The sequence below is a fragment of the Mycteria americana genome, chromosome 9 (assembly GCF_035582795.1).
Source record: "Mycteria americana isolate JAX WOST 10 ecotype Jacksonville Zoo and Gardens chromosome 9, USCA_MyAme_1.0, whole genome shotgun sequence".
In the NCBI taxonomy this organism is placed as follows: Eukaryota; Metazoa; Chordata; class Aves; order Ciconiiformes; family Ciconiidae; genus Mycteria; species Mycteria americana.
This window is the reverse complement of record NC_134373.1, coordinates 41,044,331-41,066,276: the sequence shown is the minus strand read 5'-3', so window position 1 is coordinate 41,066,276 and position 21,946 is coordinate 41,044,331. Positions and strand designations below refer to the sequence as shown.

Sequence of the window (21,946 nt, the reverse complement as noted above, 5' to 3'; positions counted from 1 at the left end):
GGAGAATTTGTCTGCAAGAGATGGTTGTGTGACATAGGGCTTACCTGTTGGTGTACTCATGGGTTATTGCCTGCGTGCAGTATTTCAGAGCTCCTGGTAATAACGGCGAGGCAGAGGGGGACCAACGGCTATTACAGCTGCTTTTATGCTCCGTCAGGTGCTGGAAAATGCTCCTTTTCCAAGTGGCAGAGGGTACTGCCATGGCTGCTCCTTCTCCATCCCAGGTAGAGCAGGGCGAGGTCTGCCGCAAAGACCGGAGGGCGGTGGGGTTGTGCAGAGGCTGCTTTCTTAACAGGGACCATTTTGCTCAGGACACCGGTGGGAGCCAGACAAGAGAACAGGACAGCTGTGCACCTAGAGCTGGGGACAGGGGGAGATCCGGATGTGGCACCTGGTGGTTCGCTTGTGGGGGGATCGATTTAGCTACAAGGACCAGATGAGAGACAAAGGATCCTGGTTTGGACAGCTGTGCATTTTCACTGGATGTATAGGATCCAGGTTGGGGCACTTCTAAAGGATAACTGCTGGAAGCCAGCTTTACAAGGACAAGCCAGCTTCCAATGATATTACTCAGTGTTGAGGACGTTGCTTGTGCATGGGTGTGGGAATACTCCTGCAGAAAGCCGTGTGCTTGGTGGAGGACAGGAAGGTCCGTGTCTGCTGCGCCTGAGCACCAAGAGTTGCATGCTTCCCTCTGAAGCTCTCAATCTTTTGAAACACTCCAAATACACGCTCTGGTCTCTCCCTTGTCCAACGACAATCAAAGCTGGATGAATTGTTTACTCGCTCCTTTTTGGAAAGGTTCATTCCCTCTTGAAAATGAAACCCCAAATAACTTACGGGTGCCACGTGAGCAAGTCATGAGTGTGTGTTTGTGTGTGCACGCTGGGTTCATCAAACGCATCTGCGTGGTGATCGGAATATACGAAACTCCCTGTATATTTGTGGGCAAAGTCAAAGTACAGACAAGGGCCCTGGCAGTGTTTTCGGAAAATAAATTACTCATGATAATCCTACTAATTCATCTGCAGGTTTTCCTCTTTCCAAACAAACCTGCACCAACTGAAATCACTTGTAACACCACCAGTTAATAAGCTAGCTGTATTTTAACTCTCTCATTGAGTAGGGTTCAGTTCTTCTTTCCCATTTGGCTTTTTTATTATTATTATTTTATATTTGATTACATCCTATTGTGTCTGATACTTACCAGAATTAAGCTCTCCTCGCCATAATGAAACCTCAGTAAGCCTGGAGTGCTTTGGCAAAAGTAACCTCAAGCTTGTATGTCGAGATGGTTTTGCCAAGCCCACACAGCTCTAATTACATCTTTTCACTGGCCTGTTTTAAACTGTCCCCTCTTTCCAAAGACTTTTGTGTGTTATTCAGAAATACGTTGTTATAATGAATACAGTATGTTTAGAATAAGTTTCATTGGATTTGGTAGCCAAGCAATTGTACGTTTTTATTAGAGGTACTGTAGACTTCCAATGGAGATAATGTTTATACAGTGGTCCAGAATTGTTTGCATTTAGAAGAATAAATAAAATGAATAATATCCAAACAAGATAATTAAAATGTCAGTTACAAAGTACCTTTAATTTGCTTTGGCTTTTGATTTGCATATTCCTTCCTTCCCTTTGAAGACAAAGCGAAATACACTCGATACCAAATCTCCAGCTCTCTAATATATCACGTAATAGCCAAGTACCTCCCTTTTGGGCTGTATTTACAGTAAGATTGCAGAAGTGCACCCACATTTGCATCTTTGGCCAGTGTTTTTCAGTACACAAAACATTTTCTGTCTGGCTTTGTCAGATGCTAACTTCCATTTTTGTTAAATCACAGTGTTGGGGGTGATCAGAAAAAACTCAAACCAAACCAAAACCAAACACACACACAAACTTTTGAAGTTGTATGTAGTGCTTGCTAAAAGCTGTGATGGACAGGTAGTTGTGGAAAACAGTTTTCATTAACCACTGAAGTGTCTTTCTACTTGTACCCATATTTCATTTAAAAAAAAAACAAAACAGAAAACACCCCCCCCCTTATTATATATATAAGATACTTAAAACTATGTCTCACACAGAGATAGATAGGTAGATATACGTATGTATGTATGCATATATACACATAGAAAAGAAAGGTGGGGAGAAAGAGAGAGTAGATCTGTTAATCACAGACATTTAAGGCGTCTTGACTTATCAGCTGTGGAATATTTCCTAAAGAAGTGGACTTTGAGAAACTATAGCACTGTTTAAAGTATGTGTTTGGAGCTTACTGGCAGCAAGAAGATGACAGAAGTACATAAGTTATAATAAAAACTTTGTGAACCTGTTGCCTGTTACATATCTAGAGTTTTCTGTTTGTTTACTACATATTCAGCACTTCTTTTTAAAATGTGTAAGCTTGCAATACCCGGGAGTATGTTTGTGTTTTGGACTAGGAAATTCTTTCTTGTGTTTCATGAACATGGCCATTTTTAAACAGGTTGGACATTTCTTATCCCTAGTTTTTTTGGTTAAACTATTTTTTGCAACTATTACCTTGCCTACGCCGTGATTTAGTTGTCACTACTACTTATTGGTCTCCATTTTGATCTTATGTATGGGTACTTTGCAAAATCTATGGGGATTACTCAAGATGAAAGGGTTGCTATGCAAATACAAAATCTTACTCCCTAGTATTTGTTACCAGTTGCAAAGCACGGATTTTAAATGAACAATTGTATGGCATCCTGAATAAATAGGGATGCTGGCTAACAAAGCCTGTATGTCTCTGAGACAAGTGGAAAAAGCAAGTTAAGCTTTTTATTTTTATAATAGTTATTTCTATTCTCAATTTTTCTGGCATGCTTTGTTAAGTAGATCTTTATTTCCAGAGACTGAAATGGACTCCTCTTTCTTTTTCCTTGAAAATTAAAAGCTTCTACCTTAAAGAAGTGAATGATACATTATCTGCTATCTCTAAATTGAACCCATTTGGAGCTATTTGCATCCTGTAGAAACCTACAGCTGAGTGCTGTGCTCAGAGGTGTAATGACTGGTTGTCACAACACGCTGGAGGTGGCCCCATAACAAAATGATCCCCTGTCAATCCCCTTGCAGGAAATGCATTGGCAACCTGTAATTCGGCCTCAGTATTAACATCCTGCCTGGGTTTTGTTAAATAGCACTTTCTAGGAAGTAGATCTGCTGAACTTGTGCTTAATAATGTTTTAAGGGGAATATTTGATGGAAGTTTTAGAAAGCATCACATGGGGTTAACAGTGATTTGTCATTTGTTTCTAATTAAAGAACTTAATCTCTTATCACTAGAACAGCTTATTTTTTTATACTAAAGGCACAGATGTGAATGGAAACATATTAATGAGATGTCATACTACACAGTCATTTAGTGTTTTGTTTAACTTAAACATAGCAGAAAATGTGCATCTAAGTAGACACATGTAATGACATTGAGATAGAATCATAATTTCCTACATTTGCATAACCTTTAGCAGCATCCACTTTAGATCCACCTTGCAGTGGTCATTCTAAATTCAAAACTGATGTTTGCTGTGGTAGTAAAAGGGTCTAAAATCACACAATGACATTGTTTTCCAGTCAAATGGCCTGTTGTTTTCCTTAAGCCAAACATATGTCTGTTCGACTTTGTTGGCTCTTTTAAAAAGAGAGAAACAACATCTGTCCAGTCTGACAGTTGTGGTTATTGCTCTTGCAAAGTGCTGAAAAGCAAGGGCTAACCTCATCCATAGGTACTGTACCTGTTATTGTCAGGTACATAACAGCCACTTTACTGCTGAAATATTTAGAAACTAGCAAAAAGCAGCATGAGTTAATATTATATTTAAGGCCCAAAGAGATATTTTGGTCACATGCTCTGGCACAGACCATCACTCTTCACTCAGTGATACCTCCATCAAGGCCAGATAACCTGTGGATGAATGAGAGGGGGTCATCATTTCCAAAAAGTCACTTTCTCAAGGTCACAAACCACGTTGGGGTTAGAGCAAGGATGAATGAGTTATTTAACATATCCAAATCCACTAATGAGGGATTTTTGAGCCTAAATATTCAGTGTGCACATTATTGGGAAAACCTTATGAGAAATGAAAGGTTTCAGTCAGCTTAGGTATAACACAGTTGCCAAATAAATATAATCGGTGAAGAATTCATCAAAGCTATACATTATATTTTCTTTACTCTGAGAGGTGCATGAAGCTGCTGCTGCTCCAGACTGGTGACTCCAGCTTTCCCAACACAGCCCTGCGTGTGAGGAAAAATGCCATGGCTAACACCAGAGACCAGCACTGGATATTGTCTGTGTGGAAAATGCCAGTGCAACTTCATTTACTAGGGAAACTGTCTACTTTTTTGACCAGAAGACTGGGAGTTAAGACCCCTGGGCTTTATTTCTCTGGCTGTCTTACAGTACAACTCGAGGCAAATTGCTTAGAGCTGAATTGTGGCCCCACTGCAGTGGGTGTCAACATTTCCTTTAACTAAACCAGAATATCTGCTTTAATTCTGCATGCCAGACTCTAAGCTAACTTATGCAGGTATCATAACGTGACTTCGGGATCGGTGCCTCTCTGTGTTATTTTGGATGATTAAGAAGAGTAAGAGTGATCATTATCCCGCCTGCCTTAATAGCTATAGTAAAAAAGTCTAGCATTGCTCTCGGCTATTGTGGCAATTACTCTCAGAAAGCATGCTCTTTACTTTTTACTGGCCTTTTCATATAGTTAACAGTAACCAGAAGAAAAGATAATCCGCTCCAGTTTTCACTTAAATAATTTATAGCTATCTCATGTTCAGAAAAGACTAGATGGTTCCCATGCTGGAGGCAACATCAGAAGGAGCAGTTTTGGGTGCAGGTAGTCTTGCAGGTCTCAGCCAGCTCACTTTTAACTTATACTGCAGGAAGGCTGCAAGGAGCCCAAAGTTGCAGCAGCCAGCGGGGCATCTGTGGGGCTCCTTCCTTAGGGAAAGAGCTGATTGCTGGGTCGTGACTGCCCCAAGGGCTGCTCGTGGTCCTGCACCAGAACAGCCTATGCAGTCTCAGCACAAAGAGTAAACTTCCATGCTGCGAATAGGGATAAAGTCAAATAAACGTAGTACAGAACTTTTTCCCCCAAATGCTTTCCTTTCCCATCCTGAAACTACCATGGCAGGCTGCTCTGCTTTTCTTTCTCCAGTGCCAGGATTGCAGCTTCCAAGTAAATTTTAATCCTTTTCTCTTTCCTACATATTTATTTTCCAGCTTAGTCTTCTCTCTCAGCTCCTCTTTATATCTCCTCTTTCTCCACCATGCCCGTCGTGGCCATTAGCTCCCTTGATTACTTTAATCTTTTCCCCTTAAGCTTTTCAGTCCCCTTCTTTAGTCTTCCCAGAGTGCAGCTACCAAAATACCTTACTCTCCATCCATATTAGCACATCGCTCCTCTTTCCTTCCTTGTACTCTCACCCTCAATTCCCATTACAACCCAGGAGTTGAGCCAGGGCTGTCCATAATCCTTGCTTCAACTACATTGCAGTAATTTCTTTTTAATTCCTCTCTTTTAGTCACTTATTTTTTTCTCAACACATTTATATTTTTTTTTAAATGTCTCACATCCATTTATTTTTTGCTCACTGAGCTTTTTCTGTTGCTCTGAACTCCTTCAGAAACACCTCTTCCTGGATGTCTTCCTACTGAGATCTCCTTGAGAACTTACTTTACCCTTCTTGATAGCCTCTTTCAACTTCCATCGGCACCCCTCTTGTATCGTGTCTTCACTGTCTTGGCTTACAAGTACTCAGCTATGTCTTTGAAGCAGCATGTGATCTTGGGCAGAGATACTCCACTTGCGTGCAGAAGAGGTGGTTAGTTTAAGAGGAGAGTCGGGATGATAGTGCTTCAGGGCCATAATGCTATCAGGAATGCTATTTGAGGAGTGGCTGTAAAATCAAGGAAGAAATAGGGAATAATAGTAGTAGTGGAACTGTGAAGTACCATAGCTTGAACAATTATATCTTCATTACGTGTTGGGGCAAACCAGAAAATTTTTGATCAAACAAAACAGGTCCCTGAGAAAGCAAAAGTTGAACAATATTTTTACTGTCTCTACTTCTGTTATCTTTTACTCTCTTCTACTTACTCTACTTCATTGCCAATGCTTCTAAAAGGAAAGCCTTCAGGACAAATGGCTAGAAAAGGTAACAGTTTTCTGGCAAAAGGTTATGGTTAGCAATGGCAATGGGTGGAAAATGGTTCCTTCCCTGGTAGCAATATAGTGCTTGTGGGCTAGGCAGCGCTTTTGCTGGGAAGGATTGCAGGTTAACCACATGTTGCAAATCAGCTGCGAAGCAGCTGGTCAAGTCCCTGGTCAGAGGTTTCCTTAGCTTTCTCCCAGCTGGGTTTTGCATAATCATATTTTTTCAGAAACTGTTGTTTAGGCATGGAGAGAAGTACTAGTTTGACATTTATGTCACTGTTTTAAATGTTGTCCAGAAAATTAAGATTATTTATAAAACAACAACAGTAGAGTTTGGCCAGCTATGAAAATCAATTGCCAGAAATCATGGAAACCATAAAAATTAAAATTTGGTTTGAAAAAAAGTTTGAAATGTTAAGATCAGCTTGATGTATTTTCCACCAGAGAGTTCTTTCAATGTCAGCTCTAGTAAATAACCCACTATTCTAGTGATCTTATTTTTGTGAAATATATATGTATTTATATGCTAGTAATGAGTAAACCAAATGATTAAATAAGCCTACATTTTAGAACAAAAGTGCCTGTATTTTTCCTCTAAACTGGTTTATAGAGATTATGAAGTAACCATGCTGTGGTGGCAGTCAGTTTATCAAAATGTAGCAGTTGAAAGTAAATGAGGATTATTTTTGTCAATATTCATTTGCTTTTAGTACAGTAACTCCGTCTGTTTGAGGCATTACACTTTGATTCAAAGGATTTCTCAGCCGGTCAAAGATACTCATTAAAATAGTTAAGGCAGAAATACAATGGACGAGTCCTAACTGCCTTAGAGTAACATTCTGCACACAAAGTTGCACGAGTAAATCTTTTCACATGGGTAGGACAGGTCCCTATGTATTAATTTAGAGACTTAAACCATGAATGAACATAAACTCATGTTTTTCCATTCAGAATATTTGGGCCACCGTGCCCGTTTCCCTTAGTGCTTTCTTTTGTATTTTCTTTGTGGGAGACCACTTATAGTAGGTGACGTCCCTTCTTGTATAACAAATTGTTTCTTTTGGCTGGCGTGGTTAAGATAATTAAGACTGCTCCTTCAGAATTCCAAACTTTACTCTTTCCTCACTTGTATTATAAGTTTTCCTTAAAATGAAAATAATGATATGGTAAAAAGAATCCAAAAGCCATGTCTATATAGTAACAGTTAAGAACAACTATATAGCAGAATTAGGTTATTTCAACACGCGGTGGTTTTCTCAGGTGGCTCTAACCTTTGGCTGTTGCTGATAGTCAAGAACAGCTCCTTACCAGAGGACTCCATAAATATGTTTCCTGGCATTATGAAACATCCTTTTAAAGAAAAGGACAGAAATGTGTTATTTTTATTTAGACAAAAGTTCTCCTTTCGTGAAGATGTTCTCCTTTGCTTAATGGAAAGATTGTGATGCAAGTGAGAATATTTCAACTGCTTACGCTGGCTATCAAATACGGCAGAACTAGATGGCCTTAAAAGAAAATAAGTAACTAATTGAAAATTTGAGTGCTTGTGTAGACTGGCTAAAAAGAAAAATTAGATTCCATTTTGGAGATGAGACCTATCGTTTTCAGTCTTTGGCTTTCTTATTCTAGTTACTCACAGGTTTTAATGTTGAGTGAAACTCAAAGGCTGCACCACAAACTGCAGAATAAGCCTGGTGGTCAGTTTGGCTGTCACTCTGTATCTCTCTCTGTGGCAAGGGCAAAGACTGAAATGCTTTTCCATTTCACCTGTGCATATTGAGTGGTCAGACATGCTACGATGGCAGAAGACTTTATTGTCAGGGCTATCTGCGCACCTAGCAAGGCAAATGTGGTGCAATTTTAGTTTTGAAATAACAGGTATGCTGGGTTGCATAGATTCCACGTCTAGAGAACAAAAATTAATTTTGTGCCAGCTAGAATGCAAATTATTGAACCTATTTCTTTGTCTTTTTCTCATAAAACAGCAGTGTCAAACCCAGGTAGGACAATCTGTACAGAGTTGCCCCAACCTCTCCATCCAGCCTGAGGTCCACGTCTGACCGAGAGACTGCTGGTCCTTTCAAGTGTGCAGAGAAAGTTGTCAGCCCAGAGTTTACTAAGCATTTCTGTTCCCCTTTCTGCCCCCTGTAAAAGTTTGAAAAAGGCTCATAAATGGCAAAAAGGCAGTTGTATACAGGAAATGTAACTTGGCAATAAAAGCCTGTTTTGAAGTACACTACATGGTTTCTGAATAAATATTTCTTTAATGCATGTAATTACCAGATCAGCAGAATAAATGTGGTCATGTCCTTGTAATTAATACATTGTCAAAAGTTCATTTAAGTATAATAATTTCACAGGAAAAATGCTGTCTATGTAGTTTGTGCAATAATTTGTTAAATTAAGTGCAATAAATATAAAATTATTGGTAGATATATACTTTTTTAAGTTCTTGTTCATTTCCACATGCCATCTAATACTCTTAAATAGTTTTTTTTCATAAAAAGAAAAGATGCTAAAAATAAGAGTGCTGTAATAATGTTTTTCTTCTTTTTGCTAAAGGAATTTTCAAGCAGCACCACTTAGTACTGCAGCTGCAGTTGGCAAATATTTAGTTAAGAATTGTGTAATCAAGTTGGTAAAGGCTTGAAGATCCAGGGAGGAATGCACAGAGAAGGATGCCTGTTTATCCACTGTAGAAAACCAAAATGTTTATCCCCAGAATTGGTGTCATACCTCTTCAATTCTACCCAGAGTCGATTGTAGGGCTGGGTTAAATGTTACAGCTGTACAGAGTTTTTAGCAATGGGAAGAGTGTCATTCCTGATATTCAGAGCTTATTTAAAATAATTCTTCAGAAAAGAAGTATTCTGGTTCTTCACTGCCAATCTCAAAGTGGTGGCTTTTGTTTGGTGACTCGTTTCGGTATGACCAGGGAAGCAGAGGCTGTGGAGCAGTGATGTGACCATGAATGCTGGTGGTGGCCATGGCCAGGTTACCCAGCAACATCAATTTGTTCTCAATCAGCATGTACACATTATTGACTCCTGGTGAATTGTCTAGTTCAGAGAAATTTCTGCTGGTTTTGCAGTGGTTGGAGGAGGGCTGATGGTACCTGCTCTGGCACAAAGCTTGTTAAGGGGGTGCTGACCCATTGCCACACGTTGAACAGTTTTCACGTGGCAGAATGATGTTTTACAAGTTCAGGGCTTTGCCCTGTACAGTCATGGCATTTCTCATCTGGTACTACAACTCCTTAAGTCTATGTATTATATTCTTGAACGCTGGTCAGAGATTAGTTTCTCACTTGACCACACATATGACAAATTAATGTTAAAAATAGAACTGGAATTAAAATCCCCAGTTTCTAAACTTGGTTGGTGCTTGCAAGACCACTCCCATATGATGTAAACCACAGAATGACTAAGAAACTATGGGACTTTATAGTACACCTAGTCAGACTTTTAAATTTATCCAGGCAGTAGAAGCTTCCTATTCTCTTTGTGGAGATATTAAAACTTTAGCTTTCCTTTCTCATGGAAATCTCATAAAATTTCATAACCTGTCATCCTAACAGAGTTCAGCATGTTGGGCAGTGTTTGAAGAATATGGACTAGGAAGGAATTCAGGTGGTTTCAGTTGAAGCTGGAAACAAACCAAACCAAGCAAGCAAACAAGATCTGGTTGGATGAGCAGGCTCAGAGCGGGCAGTAAGTGGATTAAATCCTCACCCCTGGATGTCTATGAGAAGTGATAGAACCCTCTGGGGTCTCTCTGGGACTTATTCTGTGCTAACATCTTTATCAATGACCTGGAGGAGGCAATGGGAGGAGGCAACATGTTTGCAGATAACACCAGGCTAGGGATCCGGGTGATACACTCATGGTCAGGGCTTCCTTTCAGAGGGACCTAGACAGGCTGGGGGAGTGGTTCAGCAGGAACTACAGGAAAATCAGCAACGAGATATACAAAATCCTGCTCCAGGATTTTTTAATCCAGGATTAATTCCTGTGAAAAATTCTGCTGGAGACCGGTGAGCAGGTCTAGGGAAAATGCCCAGGTGCTGGTGGGCAGCAACCTATGTAGGAGCCAGCAGCATCCTGGGCTGTAAGAGCAGGGATGTGGCCAGAGGCTGAGGGCTATGATTATGTGCCTTTCCTCAGCACTTGGTGTGGAGCAGGAGGATGAGGGACAACAGGCATAAGTTGGAAAAGTAGAGGTCCACACTGCATACAAAGAGGAGCTTTTTCCCCACGAGGGCAGTCAAGCAGGGGAGCAGCTTGTCTGGAGATGTTGTGCCGTTTCCATCCTTGGAGGTTTGCAGGGCATGAGTGGATCAAGCCCTGAGCAACAAGGTTGGACGCCAGAGCTGACCCTGCTGGGGCAGGAGGTCAGGGCAAAGACCTCCCTTAACCTCCCAAATTACTCTATGATCCCATGGATGTGAGGAAATGTTCAAAAAATCCAAATCTGTAAATGTGAGCCACACTTTGTCAGCTCTGAGTTACATGCTAAGAGTAAATTACAATATGTAATGAGAATCCAAAATCATCTCTGACGTCTGTCAGCTCCAGCATATAACCCACTGAATACTGCATTTCAATGCTAACGCTTATGTTTGCTCCAGTGAGAGATAAATGTTACTTGACCTCAAAAACAGGTCATGAAGCACATATGACATCTTGCAATTAAGCTAAAAGATTCATTGAGAAACATCATTCAAGTAGTACGATTTAGATGGTTACAAGAAACCATAAAAATGTTGTGATACTGCAGGGAAATTGGCTCCAAAGGCTCTATATTATGTCTTGGCATTGAGACATTGTATGCAGTAAGAATAAAGCAGTGCGCTCATAAACAGAGGAATATTAATTATATACATTTAATTTTATGTAACATCACACTTGTGGAAAACATAAGAAAATTCATGTATTGTAAATGTCATCTTTTTTCCTGAAGGAATTTTCCATTATTATTTTATGATGATAAAATAAGGTGTACTGATGTATTCTCAAAATAATTTTATATTTATTTTTACGTATTTCAATAATATTGAGTCAATAAAGATGATATCAGGAAATCTATGAACTATAATGAATTTTATTTACATTTTTATTATAGCACTAACTTCACATCAGCTCCCTTCAAGTGTATAGTTGAAAAAAATGTGCAAATCATCTCTTTTTAGCAAAACTACCCAAAACATCTCAATCACTTTTGTAATGAAATTTTTATTGCAGTGTTTGAAAATATTTACATCAGCAAGAAAAAATGTACATCAAATGAGGCCATATTCTGGGAGAACAGGGAAAATGGAGTAATGTAAGTGAAATATTACATGGTGAGAACTGGCCCTTGACTTGATAGCCCTTTTCCGGAAAATGGTAGTATCAGTATAGTAAGACGAATATATCTCAGCATAGAGAGAAGTTCCAGAACTTGTTCTGCAGCACAGTATCGGTAGATGAAGCTCTTTCTTTTTAAAGTTGTGCTTCAGGATTGTCATGGTCATATTAAATGGGTTTGACAGTGGTTCTCAAAATGTAGTCTGAAGACGCTGTTATCTAGATGCCTTAACCCCTGGTTACAGTCAGAATCGGTCAACTGTGTCTTCAGAAGTGTTTCTAACTAATTTTCTGATGAGATGAGTGTTTTGTTGTCCGAGAGAAATTTTGAGGGTGGACAGCAGACAGTTGGCACAAAAGTTTTGGGGCTCAATGGTCCAGAGCACTTAGTGCAATGATTGTGTATTGGAACCCGGGAGGAAAAAGGTGTTTCTGGCAGGGAGGACTGAAAGGTCTTAGCCACCTCTAAACCGGTGTCTCTTCATTTGGAAGCGTTAGTGGCACAACTGATGGCGTTTGTTTAAGGCAGCCATCTGGTAAACATGAGAGTATAATGCACCATATTGCATTCCCAATAACATTTTAAACTGTTTGCAATCTCAATAAACTTTTAACTTTTGAAACACATGCACAGAGGACAGTTCCTTGCTTCTGTTGGAGGGAATATCAGATTAGCGTAGTGTCTGTATACTTCCATTTCCAAAAGCTGCAAAGTCGACAGCCAAAAATAAAAGCAGGCCAAGAGCAGCAAAACCTCATGAAAACCTCTGTTCGCTGATTTTCAATTCTGTTTTATTCATTTTACCACTACAGCTTGGGGTTGGGCTTCTGGATTGGGCCACTGGGAGCTGCAAGGTGTGTACCTCACTTGTTTTTTCCACAGGAGGAGACCGCAGGAGTTCTTTTTGAAACTTGGGTGTTGGCAGTGTGCAGAAGTGGCTCCAACCAATAACTGCCTCAAGTCATAAGCAAATATATAACTTTTCAGAGTTTTTTTCTTTCTTTTTTTTTGTATTTTGCTGTGCTTTCTTCACACAGTGGATGAAGAGATGAAGCATTCCTTGTTCTCCTTTGGCAGGGTAGCTTTTAGGAAAGCAACAGAAATGTCAGAAGAACAATTTACTTCATCTCGTCTCTTGTCTTCTTTCTTCTCTTCTCTTCTCTTCTCTTCTCTTCTCTTCTCTTCTCTTCTCTTCTCTTCTCTTCTCTTCTCTTCTCCTCTCTTCTCCTCTCTTCTCTTCTCTCTTCTCTTCTCTCTTCTCTTCTCTTCTCTTCTCTTCTCTTCTCTTCTCTTCTCTTCTCTTCTCTTCTCTTCTCTTCTCTTCTCTTCTCTTCTCTTCTCTTCTCTTCTCTTCTCTTCTCTTCTCTTCTCTTCTCTCTTCTACCCTACCCTATCCTATCCTATCCTATCCTATCCTATCCTATCCTATCCTATCCTATAGGAGTGATGTCCACAGCTGACTATATGTTGTCTTTGAGCATATTTCCTACATCCTTTGGTGTAGTGTTGCTGCTCTGTTCTGGCTGTGACTACCCAGCAAAAGGACTTTTGCTACGGCTTTATTACGTACTGGAAAGAAATGAGTGTTCCAGTCATCCATATAAATTCAGTGTCGGTTAAATCCGGGTTCATGTTAAATTGTTTCCAAATCCAAACCACCTTCCTGACCTAAGTTTTCTATATCTCTCATCGCACCAGGCATCTGCACTGAATGGACACTCTGTACAAGTACGTAGTTAGTTTTGTCTTCCGGAGAGAAACGTGCTGGGTTTCACATGCTGCCTTCTCTGTGGTGCTGCTACCCTACACCGTGCTACTCAGACAGGGTAGCAACAGATAGTTGCCCTATTCTTTTCCATATAGTGCGTCACGTTTTTGTCTAGATATTTCAGTGATGAGCCATCTCTTTTAGGACGGTACCCCATTATTATAATATGTCAGATACTTATGTCAAGGCATTGATATATGTCATTAACACAATGGAAATAAATTCAAACTCAGATGTTGTATTTCACACACTGAGTTTTATCTTGACCTCCTAAGGTGAGAGACAGATGTTTTCCATTGGCAATGCTATGGTTATTTGTTTATTTTTGTGAAATGCACATCTGAAATCCACCTATATAAAACTGGAATATGGGCTGCATTTTAAGTGAAACCAGGGAAAAATATGCAAACTTTGAGAGACGAAGGGGAAAAAAACCTGCAGCAAGCACCAGGATACGTGAGTGAGTAAGCATAATAGATCAGAATAAGACCCTAAATCAATTTTATTTTCACAGTTCTAGCATCATAAAAAGTGGGTGGCAGTAAACCAATTATTATGCAACTTAATGAACTAATTAGGAAAATCAGAGCAATAATGGTACTGGTACTGACTGATCTGAATATAAAAAGTAGAATTAAGTTCTCAGTATTGAATTTTTCAATATAAAGGATTATATAATAACTTTTAAAGCATTTTGAATTTGGGGATGTCGTAGTTTAACCCCAGCCGGCAACTCAGCACTACCCAGCCGCTTGCTCACTCCCCCCAGTGGGATGGGGGAGAGAATTGGAAGGGTAAAAGAGAGAAAACTCGTGGGCTGAGTTAAAGACAGTTTAATAGGGAAAGCAAAAGCCGCGCACAAGCAAAGCAAAGCAAGGAATTCACTCACTCCTTCCCACGGGCAGGCAGGTGCTCAGCCATCTCCAGGAAAGCAGGGCTCCAGCACGCATAACGGTGACTTGAGAAGAAGACAAAGGCCATCACTCCCAACGTTCCCCCTTCCTTCTTCTTCCCCAGCTTTATACGCTGAGCATGACGCCATATGGTGTGGAATGTCCCTTTGGTCAGTTGGGGTCAGCTGTCCCAACCGTGTCCCCTCCCAGCTCCTTGTGCCCCCCCAGCCCACTCGCTGGTGGGGTGGGGTGAGGAGCAGCAAAGGCCCTGACTGTGTGTAAGCACTGCTCAGCAATAGCTAAAACATCCCTGGGTTATCAACGCTGTTTCCAGCACAAATCCCAAACACAGCCCCATACTGGTGACGATGAAGAAAATTAACTCTACCCCAGCCAAAACCAGTGCAGGGAGAAGGAGGATTGCATCTGTAGTTGCTGTGGGTACCCAAATGATCTGCTATTTCATGTACTGAACTCTCCGTGTCAGTACACTCATGCGTACTGATTTAAAAAAAAAATGAAGGACCAGGTCATTAAAACCTTCATTTGCATTTATGTGCCCCTAAAAACTGTTGAAATACCAATATCTGTGGTCAGTAGGTGCTTAAATACCTTGAGCATATGGCTTAGGTGGCTGATCCTGCAGACTGGTGACATAAAACCTTGAACACTGGGACTGCTGCATAAACCCAAACGCTAGTTTAAGCTTTCATAGGAGTGGGATTTGCACCAAACCCAATGCACAGGAATAGAAGAAAGTAATAGCAAAAGCACAATTTCTCTTCCTTAGTATTAGTATCGTAGAACATGCTATTCTTTAAACTATTTAAAAACCCTCACATAATACTGTACATGTTGACAGAAATTATAAATAAGTTGCTATCAGACCAGTCTTTCTCATTATACATCTGGGATTATGTATGAGTGTTTCAAGACATTCAATGGTTTGTTGATTTTCTTTCTTTACAACATTTCTGCCTTTACACATGTTGAAAATATGATGTGTGATTATGGGCCTAAACCTTTTCTCTTTAACATCAATGACAAGGTTCCCTTTGCCTTCAGTGCCGAAATTGAAATGAACCCTCATAAATTTCTCCATTATTTCCTTGCTATTGTGAAACGTATTACAGTGTTTTCATTGATTCATAATATATTTATTTACCATACAACTATAAAATAGGGCTTCTTTACTAGATTTCATGTGATTCCACGTCTGCTTTATCCATGTTCGGCAAATTTAAGAGCTATAATGTTTGTACATGGCACATGTTGCTTTTTTTAATGGTCCGTATGATACTTGGATATGGAATTGCTCTCATAGATTGGGACCTACATGTGTCAGCGCAGTTTCTGTCTTGAAATATCAGCCTTACATTCCCAAATGGAGTGTTACTTGTGTGTCTAGCCAAAGACAGGACTTGGCTATACCAGTACCTGAAGGATTGTGCTGTTTCAGATAGTCCCCGTATTTTTTCCAGGAAAGTAGCTGTTTGGTCCACGAGTGTTTCATCACAAAGCAAAGGTGAAAGTCATTTCTTAAATAGCTTCGCGCAAAAGCACAAGTAAGATGAAAAATAATTTCTGCTTTCAATGATAAAAACAATCAATGCGAGTAGTTCTGTTTATTTTCCTGGTCAAAAAGTCACTGTCAGAGTATATTTAAAACAAATGGGGAGATGGGAGGGGCAAATGGCCTTAAAGCAAATGTATCACGTACAATACTTTTTAAAAAAGAGAAGGAACCCAGGCCAGCATGTTAAAAATGAGCATCTCCAATACAATTTGTCACCCATGCATAAATCTTGCTGACATTTTCAGTCACTTTAATAGCCTTCCCATTTTATAAATCAGTATGAACTTGCACAGTTGCAAAAAGTGTGTATTTTGAACATCTCATTTGCATACTTTACCAAAAGCCAATGAGGCAGTGGAAGCAACACTGGTGATCATAATAAGTGTTTGGGAAAAGGCAGAAAGATCACTAATGGTTTGCCTTTAGGGATTTCTGTACTCCATAGGGGACGAAAATGAGAAATATTTTTCAAACAGCAGGGGTAAAGGTTTTAAAACTAGAAACACATGGAGTGATAAAAATGTTAGTGCCACAGGGCGCATAGCAGGAAAAATTTACAATGTAAAAACTGTAATTTCAGCATTAGGAAGTAATAATCGTGTTTCATCATTGTTATTAAAGCATGACCCTTAAAGTCACATAAATTAGATATAACTTTCTAGAGAAGTGTATTAATCTTCAATGGAAAATATTAGGAAAGTTTATTATCATATGAAGATCAGAAGAAACTGGTTTTTATTAAAAAAATGAAGTTAAACTTGGTGGTGGGTTTTTTTTTTTTTTGGAAGAAATCGCTAGCATTTTGAAACAGCAGATAGACTTGTGTTTACTCAATGCAAAATGCAGTGACCAGCTTTTCTCTGAAAACCAATAATAGTTACATGAGAAGAAACAAACAACTGACAATTAAAGAATGAGCTAAGGAAATCCAGGAAGTTCTATTCATAGGCACAAACGGCTTATATTTTGGTCAACATAGTCTTTCTATTGTGTTGATGCCAAATGCATCCAAATGATTAATGAAGAATGTTAGAGTCATTGGAAAAAAAAGAAAAATACAATTGTAGCCTGAGGTACCACAAGAATATCCAATGGGAGACTTGAAATAGAACCGTTATCCAAGGTGTGTAATTAGTGACTGAGGGATAGCTTCCATTCTATCTGTGAAGTGCAATTTTACGAGAACTTCTGTATTTCTTGTAAGTGCTGTTTAACAAGTCATTTAACCTGCAAGAACTTTTGGGTAAATTTGCATTTGCAGAAATCTAATGCCACACTAGAGCTGGGGGTGTGGGAGCCCCCAACTCTCCTGGCTTGGGCTGTGAAAAAGTGGTGCAATGAGGTGGGAGTAGACCTGCGGGGAGAAGCACCTGCTGGGAGAGGACCATGCTGAACGACTGGAGTGGATTCATCCAAGATGAATGTGATTTCTGTGGACTTCCTGGCTCCAAAATTTCAGAGAGTTTCTTGAAATGGAGCGCTCAGAGTGTGGATTCATCACTCTTTGCTGTGGCCCACAGGAGCAGCCCAGGTGATAACTAGAATAAGAGACTGATCTTTGCATTTCTCTATTTCCATAATTTTATCTGGAATTTTCTCTTCTCAATTTCAATTTAAAAAACTAACTGCTAGCATTTTAAAGTGGAATAGTGCGTAAAAGAGAACTCAGGTGAACCTGACAGATGGATGGACTTTTAATTTTCTGGAGGTAAAGAATGGAATAGCACTGTGTTATTGATAAAGCCTTTTGACTTCCTGCAAGACAAACAAGCTTTGACTTGTTAGGGTTTGCAATGCTGGATGTGTCTTGTGTCAGAGCACCAAGGATGTGCCTCCTGGAGTATGATTTAGCCAGTTCTCCACTGCTCGGTCACTAGACCAAAACCATCAATAACAGAATACTACAGAAAAGATCGCGTATCCGTCCCCCCGCGTTGAATGCCCTCATTGTTACGGCACAAAGCTTGACTTCCTCTCGCATACTCTATTTCTTGTCCCGTGACTCTCCTTTTTCTTTATCCACATTTGTTCATCTGGAAAAGGAAGAGGTCCATAGTTCATTTGGAAGAGTAGACATCCCCTTCCAAGCTTAATCTGTAGCTTGACTTTGTGGGTAGTCTCCAGAGAAGCAGTAAACTCTTTCCTAAGTGCTCCAAACACAGGAACGCTATGCATAAGAAGGGCATCATTATTATCTCTTTCTCCAGCTGTGTTCTTATGTGAAAATGGTTGTAGCTGTTGTTTTTTCTGTCCCTTTCTGCCAGTCCCTCAGGCAGTTTATGAAGCTCATGCATAGCCAAAGATTAGGCATCGTGCTTCTCTGTGCCGTTGGAACTAACAAGGCAAACTTGCCCAAATGTGTCTTTTTTTTTTCTTTTTCAGGATGACTTTCCTGTTTGCATCAGACATGATCTGAAGATTTCTGTCACTAACCTTGGTGGCAGAAATTGTCGTTATCCAAAGCAGAGAATTTAAAATTTTTTCACTTTGTAAAAAATTATCAGTTTTCTAATCCAAAAAGTTCATCTTCTTAGTCAATATGTGCTAAACACCAGCTACTGAAATGGTCCCAATGGAAAGAGGCTTCATCATTTTCTTACTGAAAAGGGAAAGATATTAGATATTAGTCTGTTTAAAATGGGGCAGCTAGAGTACAATAATGAAATAGGGAAAATAATGAATAAGTGGTGAATTTGTTGACTTTATTGCTTTATGGAGCATTTTTTGAAAATTCTACTGTTTTCAGATATTCCTTTACCATAAGGTGAAATGAATGACAGAAATGACTTGCTACTCAATATTATTAGCCATCTGCTTTATGCTGGTTTAAATTGATTTAGAAAAGAATTTGGCAAGTGTCGAGCAGTGTATACAATGTTAGAGACTAAAGCTTTTGATTTTGATTTCCAAATACAGAATCCTTCTTTATCTGGAAGTCTGCTGCTGGGGTCACACACAACTTCATTAGTCGGCAGTCTGCTTCTATAATAGTGATCTGTAAAACAGAATTAAAAAAAAAAAAAAGATCCTGGTGTATGATAGATTTATGTACATTTTTAGCATTTCAGAATTTGAAGAGTAAACTGATGGCATGCAGTCTGACAATGAACTCGAATGATCTTAAGAATTATTAATGACATCCATCCCATAACAGTATCCATCGGTGGAACGAAATGTGGTCAGCATGGAAAGCAGTGCTCTCAGTGTACCAGCTGATATCTGCTCTACCTGTTGTTGTACATGTGGAAATTTCCATTGTATAAGGGACTGACACCAAAAGTTAACTTAGGTGGCCAAATTGTAGATTAGAAAATGCTGTGTGCTGGTGTTGCAGTCATGGAACACCTCTGTCTTTATGTGGATGGTAGTCAAAAATTGAGCCTTGTTTAGAAGTTCAGCCTCTGAAGCTGGAGCCCGTAACTGCTAAAACAGGTGATTAGTTTAGCTTTGGAGATCAGGAGTGTTTGTACATTTTCTAAATGTAAACTGCAGCAATCAGACTTTAAAAGAGTTGTACATGTAACACATAAGTTTTTAACTGGTGTCTGAAATGTTTATAATACAAAGTTCAATGTAGTTCCATACCTTTTGGAGGTTGGCACTAAGAAAGTTCAACCTTTTCCTCTGCGAGTTGAATAACCTTTTTAAAAACTCTGATTACATTAACTCGGGTGTTAATTTGGTAAAATGTAGTACATTTGATTGTATCTATTCAGTTTATTTATAATATGTATAACCTGTGGTCTGGACTTAGTAGTCTAACAGTTACATTTTTCAGGATCCGTTCCCTAAACCTTTTCATCTGTGATACTTTAAGTGCCTCAGCTTAGGTACTTCAGTCTGAGACATTAAAGGAACAATACAGGTTCAGCTCTAATGACCTGTTTAAGACCATCTTTTCGATAGCCAAAATACTAAATGACCAGAAAGAGGTGGAAAGTGTACCTCTAACAATACATGTCTAATGTATACGAAAGTCAAACAGAAAATAGTAGGACTTCTAAGGCCAAACCGAATATTTACAGCTTGAACCATTTCAGTGAATAATTTGAGGTGGTACCATTTGGAAAGTGGTAAGAAGAATTGGGAGAATTATGATATAGCTATAGGACCAGCTATAGCAAACACATGTGGGGGAGCAGTAAAAGGTGGAGAGACATGCTGGAAGAAAATTAGAGTAGACTTTATAAAAAAATCAGACTTAAAATTTATTTTATGTAATATTTTCATGAATGATCTTTGCAAAAAAAAAAACCTTTTTTTTAGCACAAAGTTTGCAAACATCACCAGTTCAAAACTGATTTGAGATATACAGGAAGAACTATGTTGAATGCTGAAGCAGTTTATATGGGATTAAATTTAGCACTGTTGAAATTTAGCTACTTGTGAAAGAAATTTTCTATGAACTGGAAGTTCTCAACAGAGAACAAAAGAGGGAAAAAAAGGAGTTGATTGCACATGGGTATTACAAAATGATTGAGATCTACCAATACAAAACTATTATAAAAAAGTAAGTGCAATCTTAGACCCTAGCAAGAGAGTTATTTCCAGCAGAAAAAAAGAAATAATGTAATTCTTCAAGGCTCTTGTCGTCTTTTTGCTATTTTCTTTTTTCCTCTAATAGCAATATTGTTTAATTTTCTTGTAATTTCTTTCTTCTTTCCTCTGGTTCTGTGGGATCAGTTTCCCTTATTGCATCCATTCTTTGGCATGAATTTACTGTAAGTAAGTACATTCATAGTTACAGTCATTATGGATGTATGACATATGTAACTTTACATGTCCTAAAAATAAAAGTATGGGTCTGAAATAGCCCCCCCAATACAAGAGTAGTTATGCAAAGACAGAGCATTTACTCCAAGTGCGATCATGACATAGTTTCTGGATTCCTCTAGGAGGTCAGGCATATATCTCAATATCTTGCTTGTGTGTCAGAGACACATCCTGATTTTCCCTGGAAAAAAACTTCTGCCTTCCTTTTCCATTTGGCTCATGCAGCTGAAATGAGGGTTTGGAGCTGTAACATGATGTGAGCTTTTCAAAGGAAAGCTCACTTTAATGGGTGGGTACAGCCTTCAGTGAAGGGTCTCTGAAAGTGAACTTTTTCTGATGAGGCAGAAGGTGTACACTGAGGAGATCCTGACCGCCAGGAGAGGACAGGAAGACAGTAAGAGAAGCAGAAGTGTCTTTCATTGACTAGTGGACCAAGAGGACTTGGGCATGCCACAAGATCCTGGGCTGGAGGATAGACACTGAAGATCTCCAGGGAACCTTTGTCGGAGGTAATTCATATATATATATATGGGCAGAAAGAGGTATCACATTTAGTCTTTTCTAAATACTTCTGACTCCTTGTGAAAAAAAAAAGAAAAAAGAAACCAACAACAAACCCAAAACCAACATGATTCAATGGGCTGAAATGTGTTCTTAAGTGAAACCCACTCATTTAGATTTGTCTTCTCACATTTTCTTTATAAAGGCTATGAATTTCTTGATATACTGTGTTAAAATAAGTCATAGTAATCTCGTTTTTCCAAAGCCAGTCAATCAGTCAGTAGCGGGCAGTCAACATCCATGGAAAACCCTACAATAATAACATTTATCCTATAAATAACAAACTAGTTCATATGCCTGATGGAAGGAAATAAATTTTGAGGGTGATTTCAGTATCAAGTGATTGAGAGGTTTATTGTATAAACCAGAAGTGAAACACATTATTAAAAGTTATGAAAAAATACAGTGTCTTAATAACTCTAGAATGCCAGTCAAAACATGGTATTTTGCCATGCTACTTAAATTCAGCAGCCTTTTCCCCATGAAATATATTTTCCCTATGAGTTTTTAAGTAAATGTTTTCTTGGGAAATTATGAAGTGTATATTGCTTAGGAAAATCTAGTCTTAAAGAAAATGTATTTGGCCATACCATTAGCATGTTAGAAAGGGCACAGTATTAGTCCTTATTGACCCTAAAATATACAAATTTGGGGTTTTTTGCCAAATTACCAGTTTTCACGGTTTTGATACTGAAACAGAGGAATATTATTTAATTTTACTTTGATCTGATACAACATTTGCATCTATTAAATTAAAAGCCTGTGCTTCATACAAGCCACGAGAAACATTGACACAGGAAGAGCTGCTCTGGGGCACGGTAAGTGTAAAGTAG

The 21,946-nt window shown here is 39.0% G+C and overlaps 1 long non-coding RNA gene across 1 annotated transcript in view; it reads left to right on the top strand.

The window, feature by feature from the left end:
• LOC142414722 (uncharacterized) overlaps positions 1–21,946 on the top strand; it is a 360,090-nt gene that overhangs the window by 336,442 nt on the left and 1,702 nt on the right. The window contains exon 15 of the long non-coding RNA XR_012777194.1: positions 20,898–21,061. This is a non-coding gene — a long non-coding RNA (uncharacterized LOC142414722). The remainder of the gene's footprint in view (positions 1–20,897; positions 21,062–21,946) is intronic.